Below are 14803 nucleotides of genomic sequence, written 5' to 3'. Positions count from 1 at the left end.
TAATGGTAAATATCTTTGGAACATATATATCAGTATTATGTATATCGTAATCTGATTGGGAAAACACAATAACGTCAAGGGTGCACACATTCAATGTAATACAACACACCAAGCTGACAAACATATATTATACTTGCATATATTATAATCTCTATAAAAAATAAATTATTTTCGTTGGTGTAGTAATCGTGAGTATACGTATATTGATACTATTGGCAGAATGCCGTCATGTTGTGTAAAAACGTGATGAAATATTGCATATATGTATGGGTCTCCATCATTGACAACAAACATATTCAATATAAGATAGCCAACTAAGTTTCATTAAAATATAATAGAAACGAAAAAAAAATCAAGCATGTAATAAAAATGCACTATTTAGCAACATGTGTGCAATCCACTTCCAAAGATAAAAAACTGTTCGGTCAGCTTTTTATATACGATAATCAAATTTAAAAAGGAATATAAAAACAAATTAGTGCCCTGGGTTGCCGTTGAAAAGTCGTTAATGATAAAAAATCTAACTTATGTCTCAATAATTCGTCAAATAAACATTAAAGTGGATTATATTTGTATTGTGTGCTTTTACATGTTGTTTTAAGGAATACTTTCACGAATCTCGCTAATGCCTTTTTTTAATTGACAAACATGTAATAACTCCTTATTTAATTAAACTGGTTATTTTACGTAAGTGTGTCACTATACATTAATGCAAAAGGAGAACATGAAACCAGGGCAATTTGCGTATTATCCAAACGTTCAATACTTCGAATCCATAACGTGAGCGCCGACGACTGCATTTGCTTGAAACCTTGTGCCTAGGTACATTCACCATGTGGCTTTTGTTTGCGAAATTATTATATAATTTTGAATATAAGTCCTACCATTTTGATATAATTTGCGGTTTAAGTTATAGTGGTATAAACATTTCAAACGAGGAGTTGCTTCAAAGCAGAGCGCTGATTTTCAATCGTGCGACCACCGGGTGGGTAATTTGTCACATTGATCTGGTTCAAGGAGATGACATGAGAGTTTATTGAGTATGAAACCCATATTGTATGTGTTCATTGAACGATACGGAGCGCTCAGGTGTATGTTAGGTAACTTTAATTTCGAGCATTGAGTCTCTATTGGACGCGCACCTGATACCTATCGCCTCAAATATGTAATTATAGGCTATGCACCACTATATGATAATGATAATTGACACCCAAGCCCAATAAAGCGTCATTCCTGTCCATTTAAGGTAACCCCTGCGCTAAGTACAGTTCAGCCAATCATGTAATGCGCGTATTTGTTGGGACTAGAATAGTTAGAGTTCCATCCATTATTTTTGTGTATGTACTCTAGCCATATCTCGGTAATTCGATAATAAGTATTGGAAATGTTAACGATATTACCCAACCGGAGTGACACTGGCTAGTAATTTATCGCATACTAAACGTTACTCCATAACAACCCTTGAGTCACTGTAAGCTGTCAGTAAAAGAGCTCGGTGTTCAACAAAGCATGCAGGTTACAATCCTATCATAAAATTGACCAATCGCGGTTCAGTTTCACGAAATAAAATATGGGCTGATATTGTATCGGTGTCATTAGCGCTCTGTGTAAATCATACTTAATGCATTTGCGCAATTGTTCGTTCCAGATAGGCCTGTACAGTCAGGACAGGCTAAAAAGGTGACGACACTTTCCACTTTTGTATAATTGATTTTTAATCTTAAAAACGAAAATCCAGAATATGCTAAAAGTGTTGTCCAAGATAAGCCTGTGCGAACTGCATATGCTAATCTGGGACGACTTTTAACGCACAATCATTTAGCCAGATTTTCCCAGAACGCAACGCATACCAATTAAATATCAACCCATATTTCGTGAAATCAATCCTCGATTGATCGATTTATATTATAGCTTTTTAATTAAGAATGCATCGTTGAATACCGGGTTTTGTCCGGTTTTGCAAGAGACCTGCTCGTATATTTTATTATAGTTGGTTTGACCTACTGATTCAAATCCTTGGCAAAACAAACTGTGTCAAACACAAAATCGTAGCAAGCTATTTTTTTTTTATTCAAATGAGCATTGCATTTAAATTGTATGGCAAATTTTTGCGCACGTAATGTCGAGTCTTATGAAATAAAGAAACATATTTTCAAATTACAATTGTTAAAAAGTATTATTTTTAATCGATAAATGAAGGAACACACTTTATTCATGAATCATGTCACTATATATTGAGCTATTTGAGCTTTATCGTCATCATAGTTTATCATCATCATAGTGTTTTCAAAATAAACAAGTAGTAAGGTATACTGAGCACAACAATTTTGTTCGTTTTTGTTTTCGTTTTCAATGAAGGATTTGTTTACTGTTCGGTTGCCTTCGAAATATATTTATCAAAGATAACAGAAAAGCACTCTCGCGCACTCTAGTTTCATTCAATTGTTGTTAATAGACGCGAAATCTACATCACACATCAACTTTAACATCCGCAATTGTGTCGCGTAGTGTGTATGACAGCTATAAGAACTGGACATTCCCTCTTGAAATCCCATAAGAACCATGGCATTCAATCCTCAACGTATTCAAAGCCCAATCTTTCCTGCGCAAGGTTGGTGATCCATATCTTGGATACCTGTTTTGATCCAGTCTACAATTGCGTCAATTGTAGGTACCCACAACTGCTCAAATTCTCTCGATTTAGTATAAAGTGGTTATCAAATATATACTCTCTGGGATCCGGGAATGGTTTAAATCGTAAATTGCAAGTTTAAAACTTTATGTAATTATGAAGTTAAAAAAATTCAACACTATACATTCAAACATATAAACATTGCCAGTGAAATATTCAAAGCCTTTATATTCCAACCAAATCGGTTAGCCTTATTTGTGAAACGGCTTTTTGTATCATTAATACATTGATACATTTACGCATGGTCGTTCAGTTTCTTTTTACATGTATCGTTAAAGATAAATTGTTGAAAACGTCTTGTAAAGAATTACAAATATTACGAACAAAAATACTGTTAAAGATCTAAGATGTTAAGCTTGAAGTGTAATGTTTTCATTAACACTTAATACCCGAGTTGTTGTAAACATCAGAACGTTAAAAATGAAAACGTCACTGAAAATAGATTTCCAACTTTCTAAATGAGTAATTCGAGTATTTCTATTCACCGATGAAATAAAGAAAAAATAATATTTAAATATACCCCGGTAATATTCATTTTAGACAAATCAAGGAATATAAAGATGCTATAGTGGTTCTTAATAACTGCACAAAAAGTGAGCATGAGACCGTACGGGAATCTACGGCGAAGAAACTGCGTCCAATGACGTCGATTCCAAAACAAGGCTCGCGATGTACTCGTTACATATTTCGATTCAACGATGTGTTTGATTTGATGAAACGTTTTCATGAGCACGAAGTCGCAAATATAATATGTACTAAATACAAAATGACTTCCTAAATGTGTTTGTTCTAAAACTAAGTTAGCGTTTACACGCCATTCGACGGGGATTCGAACCCCGTTCTTCTGCGTGACAGTCAGGAATAAGTCACTATACTATCGAGGAGTATAAAAAGGGTTTTTACCTTTTAATAGTTGAGATAGCAATTGTTGTTTCCAAGTTTATGTGTATTGACATAATGTTTCGTAGTAAAACATATACCCGACGTCGTAGACAAACGGACTACGCTCTGACCTCGTCAGCCCCCTATTGATTTTGTTTTTGGTTCTTCATATATTTCCGATTTCCGATTAATTAATGATTCATAGAGATGAAATACGCCGTTATATAAAAATGTGTAACGAATCCGTAGATTGCGACCCTCGTTTTAGGCTCGACATCATCGGAAGCAGTTCCTTCGCCGTAGATTTCCTATGGAGCATGCATAATATAAGTGTAGTTACACTTGAAGCGGCCTGTCCGTTGAGCGCAGTGGTTAGAACACTCATTTCAGCGACCCGGGCTTCAATCAATTGTCCCGGAAACATGTGAGCTTAGTTGGCGGTCACCATAACGGACAGGTGGGGTTTCCTACGTGCACTCCGGCTCCTCCCCCACAAAACAAGGGATTCTGAAGGTTGCTGGGAGACACTCACTAACCTTGGTGTCAACCCAACATTTTTGTTCAACTCAAAATAATCCTTACACTAAGAACTAAATTTGCTGATAAACAGACTTAAGTATTAACACCGTTTATTGTGCTCCTTGTTTCTTGTTCGAGATCATTGTAAAAAAGGTGATAGCAGTCGTACATTTTATCATAATAATCGTATTAACCGACATCATGATTTTACGATACCTACATCGTCATTATGAGAGTTTTAATTTCTTGTTTAAAACAATTATTCAGTAATCAGACATGACTATTCCATCCATTTACCATGAATGCTTATTGACCGATGATCAGGTAATGGGGGAAATGCTGCTGATTGTACTAATGTTAATAAGAACATTGATGATATTGGCAGTGATAATATGGTTTTATGATGCTGAAATGGATGATGATTTTAATAATGAGGACTAAGTATTTTGATGATGATAATGATATCGAATTATGACAATGACGACAATGAATGGTTTTGTTTCACGATATAAATGCAGAAATGCAGCGAACAGTGGTGTTGACCTACACGCAAACGCAACTTGGGTTTGATATCTTATTTTAACCGGTTTTCATAATATAATTTTGATCATGCTTTCTTTCCTCTCAGAAAGTCCTAAAAGGGTGCTTTTGGTGCAATTTGGACTAAGTTATCTCTATAACATCAATCGAATATATAACAGTTCAAACATATCTCGACATTTGCGTTTAGATACAATCTAAGTAAACTCGAATATGTTGGGTTTATTGTCAATTTTTTATTTAAAAAATAATAACTTGACTTTGAAAACTGAATTCTGCCAAATGTTAATGCAAAAACGAACAACTGTAGTGACTTCAGCGCTTTGATATACAGCGAGCAGAACACCCAATGTAGTAAAATATCTTATGATAGGATTAAATTCTAGTTTAACACTATGGCCTACTGCACTCCCAAGTGGTCTAGTGGTTAGGATTCCACGCTCTCACCGTGGCGGCCGGGCTTCGATTACCCGCTTGGGAGTTCTTTTTTCGAGGAAAGCTGTTTGCTTGTGGAATAACAGACACTTACCGACAACGATATGATTTAAAGAATCACCGTTATGTTTCTTGACAAAAAAGTTAACTAATATTGTTAAAGCCTCATTTTTACGGTACTTGCGTGTATACCATTGTACCTCCGGATGCTATAAAACAATAAGGACGTTAGGCCTTTTATAGCGTTGGGTGACTGAAGAACTCAAAGGACGGAATAACCGTTATGAGGAGTTTGATAAGACATATTCCTTTGCTGCGGTTAGACTATCCATATGCATTTGTCAATATGACGAAGTAAATATTTTTTAAGTAGTCTATAGCAAAAACTAATTAATGGGTAAATATACATGTGTTTATATGTATGGGTCTTTTTTAAGACATCTCAAGTTTAAAAAAACTCTCGCGAACGGATCAAGCACGATCTGATTATATGTACAATCTATTTACATATATTTCAGTGTCTTAGGCGCATTGTGCATAATTGCAGTCGTGTATGATCATAAAAGCAAAAAAAAACGGCGATTTGTTAAGCTTATTTAATATAGCATAAATGCCAGCTATCACAGTTCGACAAGACAAACGTAAAATATTCATATTAAGCAGAACAATTAATTGACCGAGAAATTAAATTGAAACAAGCGACCAATTAAGGCACATATTAAAAACACCTTCTTCATTTTACCCGTCTTGAGTTGGCTATTTTTAACAGACGCAGAAATAAATCCATTACTTCACCCAAACAAACCGTGTGAGCCGCGTAATGCGAAAATGGGTCATATGGGGCTACGCAGTTTGGTCATGAGTAATTCTATCCGCTGTGGAGTCACGAAATTCCTCGATATCTCCGTAAGATTAAAGGTAGCTGGCCGTATATCGCATAAGAACCACATAAAGCGATATAAGTTGCGAGAGCTAGCTAGGTAAAGAAATGCCACTTCGTGCATGCTACTTTTACAATAGCTGTCAGAAGACAGCGCGCTCGACTTTTCGATTGCTTGACATTATAATGGGGAAATTGTTCATATTCAATAAGGTCAAGGTAATATAGTCATATTATAACTGGAAGAGGACCATAATTTAAACATAATGATCGCTTATGTTTTAAAGAAGTGATACATTATAGACGATTTTGAGTTTCAGGTAAAGTTTCCACAATCTATCGAACATTTGTAAAGACATAAAACAAACTAATAAGATTATATTTCAAGTTTGATAGCAATAGCTTGGGTGTGATGGTTGGACGGCCTTTCAAAAATAAAAAATAGAAATAAATATTTGTGTTTTTTAACCATCGTTCAAAAAAATCTTTTACGCATGCATGCCAAATATCGAGCTGCTATCTGCAATATTGCAAAATTTGACAATTGACCTTGAAAGATGACCTTAACCTTTCATCACTCAAAAATGTGCAGCTCCATGAGATACGCATGCCAAAAATCGAGTTGCTATCTTCAATATCGCAAAATTTGACCTTTGACCTTGAAGGCTGACATTGACTTTTCACCACTCAAAATGTGCAGCTACATGAGTTACGCATACATGCCAAATATCGAGTTGCTATCTTCAATATTGCAAAATTTGCCTATTGACCTTGATCCTTTGACATTGAAGGATGACCTTGACCTTTCACCACTCAAAATGCGCAGCCCCATGAGATACGCATGCATGTCATATATCGATTTGCTATCATCAATATTGCAAAATTTTACCTTTACCATTGATCTTGTAGGATGACCTTGACCTTTCACCACTCAAAATGTGTTGCTCCATGACATTCACATGCATGCCACATATCAAGTTGCTATCTTCAATATTGCAAAAGTTATGACCAATGTTAAAGTTTTCGGACGGACGGACAGACGCCATATATTTGACATTTGACCTTGAAGAACGACCTTGACATTTCACCACTCAAAATGTGCAACTCCATGAGATACACATCCATGCCAAATATCAAGTTGCTATCTTCAATATTGTGGTATGTCAGGTAAGCGTTGTTTTGTCAAAGAATGAATCACATCTGATCCTAAATAAAGAAGTTATGGCAATTTAAGCAAAATTTATTTATTTGACCTTGAGATTTAAGGTACATTCAAAGGTCAAGGTCAAATTCAACTTGCCACCTACAGTACCCTAATGATAGTAAGAAAGTATTTGAAGTTGAAAGCAATAGCCTTGATACTTTAGAAGTAAAGTGCATCTAAACACACAATTTAACAAAATATTCAAAGTTACTAAGTCAAAAAAGGGCCATAATTCCGTCAAAAATGCCAACCAGAGTTATGCAATTTCTCATGTTAAGTCCCCTTATGATAGCTAGCGAGTGTTCCAAGTCTGAAAGCAATAGCTATGATACTTTATGAGTAAAATGGACCAAAACACAAAACTTTAACAAATTTTCAATTTTCTAAGTATAAAAGGGGCCATAATTCTGTCAAAATGCCAGTCAGAGTTACATAACTTTGCCTGCACAGTCCCCTTATGATAGTTAGTATGTGTTGCAAGTATGAAAGCAATAGCTTTGATACTTTATGAAAAAAGTGGACCTTAACACACAACTTCACCTAATTTTCAATTTTCTAAGTATAAAAAGGGGCATTACTCTAAACATAATGCTGACAGAGTTATGCAACTTGACATACACAATTGTCTTCTTGCCATAAAGAAGTATTCCAAGTTTGAGTTAATTATCTTTGATAGTGTTTAAGTTATTTGACTTTATAAAAAAATTCACCAACGGCGTCGCCGACGCCGGGGCGAGTAGTATAGCTGTCATTTTCCTTCGAAAAGTCGAGCTAAAAATAAAGCATGCGAATGAAAAAAAAATCTTAGAAATATTTTTTTGCGAAATGATCATTAGATCCACATTTAGAAGTATATCAAAAGTACACAATAATCAAACGTTCTTTAAACTTAACAAGTGGTCATCTCTGTTGACATTTGTCACAATCGTACCACATGTTGATAGAAGAAAATGGTTAATCCCATAAGATTTGAGACTTTGTCTACATCATGAAGTAATATTCTATAAGGGTCACTCAACTCGTAGAACGACAAGCACATATTACAAAGAACTTCCTTTGTTGAGCCATCAAAAGTCATACAAATACAGGTTTGCAACACAATACAACACTTCATTTTGGGTTCAAACACAGTGCATGGCAATCTGTCTAAATCACTCTCTGACAACAGTAAATACAGCTAGCTTTTCTTTACAATTGATATATATATTTGGCACAAAAATATCAGTAACTAGAAAAACTGATACATCTCCCAGATGAAATTTTATGTCTATGTATGGGTTGATTATAAGCATGCAAACAAGAAAACAGGTTAAATGTGACATAGCCATGATCCCATTTTGAAGAGAAGTACACCAGCTGATTACAGCAAATATGTGTAGATAGTAAATTTCTTAGAAAATGCGCTTATATAATAAAAAGTAAAAAGCTTCCTGGAAAATTCCATTAAAGTCACTGTAGTTGAACGGCCTGACGATATGCATATATCCGTCCTAGTGATGATGCATATAAAGTTTCACCGAATTCCAGCATTAGTTCCTGAGATTTTGTGCCGAAATGATGTGCTGGTCAAACGGATGGATAATAACTATACTCCTTTATTAAAAACCAAATACCATTATAGCCCATAACGAAACTGACGTCATATTATTCAAACATTAAGTTTCGCACAGAAGAACAATCAAATACGGATAAAATAATCAGAGAATTTAAAAGAAAAACCGAAAACGCAATTGCTTTAACTTTTTAATTCCAACGGACGGGCAGAGCGCTGATGATATGCTCACATAAGAAAAGGTAACTCGTCCAAAGAGTGCATTCCAAATACACAAGCCGATATGTTGACGTGTGAAATCTACCTCCGCGCAGAGATTTGACTAGAATGATACTACTTTTTATAAAATAATACTTAAACAAATATAAAAATAAAATCTTGTGATGGCAGAGATTGTATGTGAGAGCATGGAACGACAACTCTGCGTGGAGATAACAAACTGAGATAAATATTTGCTTTGACATTTGAGCAATGGACTGAAAGGAGGAATAGTTACAGCAAATGCGGACTTCTAGTTATGATGACAAGGGCGTACAATCTGGTAAAAGGTTACAGTATACTAAATAATCGTTTCATGTAGGGGGTGTGCTGTACTGTCTAAAAAATATCTTAGTTGACTCGAAGGCATGTTTTACACTGTAAACTGTTGTTCGGGTTTTATCGTTTGGAGATAGTTGCAGGGCATGAAAAGGTGTTCACTACTAAATCCATGAAATATGATAAACTTAGAGACTAAAGTAAAGCATTGCACTAAAAAAGGTTACATTCCACTAAGAAACAGCCGGAAAAACGTTGCAAAATAAGTCGATTTGTATTGCATAAATCGATTTCGCTTAGAATGACCTTTAAGAAAAGGTATGGTTATGGGGGTCTCTATGTACAAACTATTGCATTTATTTTCGCTTAAAGTTGCCGCTTTTTACATTTAATTATATTGGGAAACTATTTGGTATATTATGACAAAAAGGTATGAAGAATGATAACAACGATAGAAAGACTGATAGCAGTGCTATTTTCGAAACTTGTAAAGGGAGACAACTGTGATAAGTTTAAGTAAATTATATTTAAGGGTTATAGGCTTCCGTTGTTATAACGAGTCCGGGAACGAGTCTCACCCGTAAAATGCTCAAACAAAGTCGGTGTGTCAACATTTTCGGTTTTGACAAGAGTCAATAGTATGGAAGCGTATATCACGGTGATGCCACAACTTTTCCGCTCACCGTCGAAAGTTTATACTTCTGACATGAGCACCGTTTCCTTCTGTCAAAAACATGGCCGCAGACGTTTTGGCGATCCAGAAATGAAAGAAAAAAACGAGAAAAGAAGGTAAGTTGGTAATAAAAAGATATTCCATCGAAAGAAGTATATACTTTACATCTAATTGCCGTTTACCGCATCAAAATTGAGTCGCTAATAACTTCAAAATACAGTCCAACTGTTCCCATCTTAAGTGCATTGGGACCATATAACGCGCATTGTGTAAACAATGAATCATGAGAATGATTCTTTTTTATTGACTTGATTCTGATGATGATATTGATGATGATTAGAAAGATGAATATTATTTTTTTTATTTGAAAATTTTGTTTTATAGCTGATTTTAGAAAGGAAGAAATCAAATTATTTTAAGTCTATACATTGTTTAGTATATGTACACATATTTACCATTTTGTTTATACAAAAATTGAACAGTTGGCCATGCACTCATCAACTCCAGAATCCCTATGACCCAACCCCCTCTTAAGAGGCCACCCCGCTTAAGCAGCCAATTTGGCCGTTTCCCTTGAGTGGCTGCTTAAGAGGGGTTAGACTGTAGTGTAAACAATTTGAGCATGTCGTGAAAGAAGTGACTTTCATGACGCGAAAATTCGTATTTTTTGCAGATTTTAAAGATTTTAAATGAAAGATTTTTTTGTTAAACGGTATTTTATGGTAGAAGAATCCATTTACAATACATTATGGCATGCTTTATTGAATATAACTGTGATTTTTACATTCATACGTGTTAGAAAGTATGCAACGCTCAACACTGACATAGAAATATGAACACCGCTCAACAATGTCCGTAAAAGCACCGCATCCTTACGATTTGTTGGCACCGCTTTATTCTGATTTTTTTCTTCAGAAGGAAGAGACGTTCCAATTTATGTTTGAACAAACCAAAAATAAGAAAAGGAGACTTTTTTCTCCGGGTGCTGAATATTACAATGTACTTTGCCAATATTTGGTTTTCAATTGTTTATTAATACGTGACGGAAATAACTATATATGATTCGAACCCTTTACATCTCTTTAAAACGGACCGCGTTGTAATGTCTTATCTATGGAGACATGCACTCACAAGCTTCCATAGACAGTCTCAAAAAAGTTTTTTTTTATAATTGTAACCCCTTTGTTTCTGATATAAGTAGTCGAGAGCATCTTTGGTATATATCTTTTGTTTTGGCCACAAATACCAAATTCATATTTCAGTAAATTTAACCAACGCAACATCACTTTGTACACTCTATACATAACTAAATTTATTCTTTCCTTCGGTTAGTTTTACACCAACATTTGCTTATACCTTTCCATAATCGTAGCTGGACATCTTTTTTACAGATTATGAATCTGAAATCAATAAATAATAATTATCAATAATGATTTTAGTTTACCACAACAATATAGATAAACTGAAACATGAGAGTTAAACATGTGCCCTCCACGTACTGGAAAGCAAGACAATCGATCCCGGTGAACCTTTTTTGGTGCAAGCATGCCATCATTTTCAAGATCAATTCTGGGACATGTAGCTTTCATAAATGGAAAATTATCGTAAATAAATTTGCTCGTTCTAGCTTATCATTTAAAACATTGTGCAGAAGTTAGCGGTGCCACGAATTTCAGTGACACGGAATATAAATACGGTGTTTATAATCAGTGTTGCGCGGTGCATCGCTATTTATGTAAGTGATGCATGTTTACCAAAAAATTAGGCCTTTAACAGATATTGAAACAAAAAGTTCGTATGGCATGTTCTTTTAATACAAATGTATATACAATGATTTAAGTCTGTCAGATCAGGTCTGACACATCGACAATCATCTGATTATTACATTTTTCTCACAAGTACGAATGGTGTCGAGTGCGACACGACTTTTTGTAAACACTATTTCGAAGTCATACTAAATATTTCACGACTGGTAAACTTTTAAATAGACGACATATTGGTTCAGAAATTCGATGGAGTGCTTCGCAAGTGGCAATCATTTTGCAGTGTCTTATAATAAAACATTTTGTCACCTACTTACCTGACATTGTTACGTCCGCCATGTTTCTTTTCGTCAAAAGGATACGGTGCTCTTGTCAGAAGTATACAATTTTGACGGTGAGCTGAATAGTTGTGGTAATCGCCCTATCACCGTGTATATGGTACATCATGATGCTGTGATGATGTCAACATTCTATGACGGCATGATATGAATACGATGTCATGGCGTAAAAAAATAACTCATCGTGTCGACTAAAACTATGATGGCAAGTCATTTTCACAAGAGCATGACGCCAAAAATTATATTGATTTGTCGACTTAGATCATGTCGACCAAATATTGTTTCGGGAAAAGCCGGAAACATTTACGCCGAGACTTAAACTTAATTTCGTTAAGGCGAGTAAATTTTCAAGGGAAAAACCTACAAAACTATGACGACATACCATATTATTTCACAGTGAGTCGATAAAAACTAATCCGGCATGACCATATTATTGGGGTGTACCATATTCTTTGACGGCATGATATGGAAAAGGTGTCATGGCTTAAAAAATAACTCATCGTGTCGACTAAAACTTTGATGGCAAGTCATTTTCACAAGAGCATGACGCCAAAAATTATGTTTGATTTGTCGACTTAGATCATGTCGACCAAATATTTTTTCGTGAAAAGCCGGAAACATTTACGTCGAGACTTTTACTTAATGTCGTTATGGCGAGTAAAATTAAGAGGGAAAAAACTACAAAACTATGACGACATACCATGTTATTTCACAGTTAGTCGATAATAACTAATCCGGCGTATCCATATTATTGGGGTACCCAATAATCGAACCCCGGTCTCCCGCGTGACAGGCTGGGATACTTACCACTATACTATCGAGGAGTGCGGCATTAAAATTGGATTTGTTGTTTCTCAAAATTTAACCCATTTTTTTATGCCTAGTGGACTCTCCCATCCTTCTAAAATGAATCAATTTATTTCCAAAAAATAGGGATGTTTAGTATATTTTTTTCTTTATTAAGAATATTTCTTACAGAAATTCCTTTAAGCAAACAGCGCATCATGCGGCGTCTCATCTGGGTCTACGCTGTTTGCCAAGGCATTTTTTCTAGACGCTAGACATAAATGGGTTAAGTCAATATTTCTTCAGTAGCATAGATTTGCTGAGTGCACACTACAGTCGATGTAGTATAGCGGATTACGATAATCCTAAAACCAGAGACGTAGATGTTGATAAAAGTTATCAGTAGTTTAACACGCTGGACGCTCGCAATCCCAAGTGGTCTAGTGGTTAGGATTCCACGCTCTCACCGTGGCGGCCGGGGTTCGATTCCCCGCTTGGGAAGTTCTTTTTCGAAAAGTTATTTAGTTGTTTACTTGCGAACAACTTGAGTTACACATGAAATGATTGACCAATTATAACTCAATGAATTGCTCGATTAATAACTTGATGAAATGCTGGATTAATCATTTAATTGTACTGCTTGAACAATAACTTCAGGAAATACTCCATCAATAATTGCATTCAATGCGAATTCCACAACTTCAGATAATTGCCAAACAAGAACTCGCAACACAGAGGCAAAAGATGCTTGGAATAATGTTGAAAGCTGGAGTATAGATTCCATACGTAACCAGCGATCTCCGGACCAATTAAATATGTTGCATGTAAAAAAGAAATATATAGTCAGCTGATATCTAAATAACAAACCGATATGTTATGCGAACTTATATTCCGGAAGTAGCATTCTTTATGTTTGAACATATATTTTTAATACATAATGTTGTTTATTTCAGTGTGAATTACAAATGTATGTGATAAACAAATAAAATATGCGCGATTCACACGAAACGTTATGAAAAAGTTAATGCTCTTTTATGATTACAATACATATCGGCCTAAACGTAATTCTATATATGCATTTTCTTAATATAGACCAAGTACGGAATCCCCGAAAAATGTAGCCAAACACGAACTGGCAGTACAAGGGTATTTGACTAACGATAAAAGCTGGAGTATAGATAAAATAGGTAACCAGCGATCTCCGGACCAATTAAATATGTCAGATGTAAAAAAATAGTGACATATAGTCAGGTTATGTCTAAATAAAAAACTGGTATGTAATGCGAAGTATATTCCGGGATTAGAATTGTAAATGTCTGAACATTAATTTTTAGTGTGAGCGTTAGCTCACACTTATGTTACAGACCATATTTTGCAAATCAGTTTGTGCTTAGAAGCCTTAGATACGGTATGGAAAGACAACCACTGCCTGTTACAGCAGACGACAAATGCTATAAGCGTCTGCTAGGAAAGATAACCACCACATATGCCTGTTTATAGTTCACCACTGGTACACTGCAGAGGGTTTATATGACTAATAGTGTTTAACAGCTTGTAAGACGAGATTGGCCAGTGTAGTGTTTTTCATTGAAATCTGTACATATTGGCTGCTTTCAGGGAAAACGGGGCTTCATGCATGTCAAATAAGATTCGCCTGTGCATACTGATTAGCCTGTGCAATGCGCACAAGCTAATCAAGGACGACATTTCTGATTAAATAATGTTTTTCGTTTAAAGAGAGTCTCTGGTACTGGGATGACAATTTATGCATATGCATTAAGCCCTGTTTTCCCCAAATGCATAATTTTTTAAACTGAGTTGCGTCTAAACTTATACAACAGCGAACACCTACAGTGCCTTCAGCGCTTTGATTAATAAATAATGCTGTTTATTAAAGTGTGAATTACAAGTGTATGAGATAAGAAAATCAAGTGTGCGTGCTTCACATTAAACGTTATACAGTAGTCATTGAATAGTGTTTCTAACTACATTTCAAACTACT

The 14803-nt window shown here is 35.2% G+C and overlaps 2 non-coding genes across 2 annotated transcripts; both read left to right on the top strand.

The window, feature by feature from the left end:
• Positions 1–5042: 5042 nt before the first annotated feature.
• On the top strand, positions 5043–5114 carry Trnae-cuc (transfer RNA glutamic acid (anticodon CUC)). Its single transcript has one exon. It is a non-coding gene; the product is annotated as a tRNA-Glu (tRNA).
• An 8116-nt stretch (positions 5115–13230) lies between these two features.
• On the top strand, positions 13231–13302 carry Trnae-cuc (transfer RNA glutamic acid (anticodon CUC)). The gene has a single exon. It is a non-coding gene; the product is annotated as a tRNA-Glu (tRNA).
• Positions 13303–14803: the final 1501 nt, after the last annotated feature.

This window comes from Dreissena polymorpha, chromosome 3 (assembly GCF_020536995.1).
Source record: "Dreissena polymorpha isolate Duluth1 chromosome 3, UMN_Dpol_1.0, whole genome shotgun sequence".
In the NCBI taxonomy this organism is placed as follows: domain Eukaryota; kingdom Metazoa; phylum Mollusca; class Bivalvia; order Myida; family Dreissenidae; genus Dreissena; species Dreissena polymorpha.
This window is presented reverse-complemented; position numbering and strand designations above follow the sequence as displayed.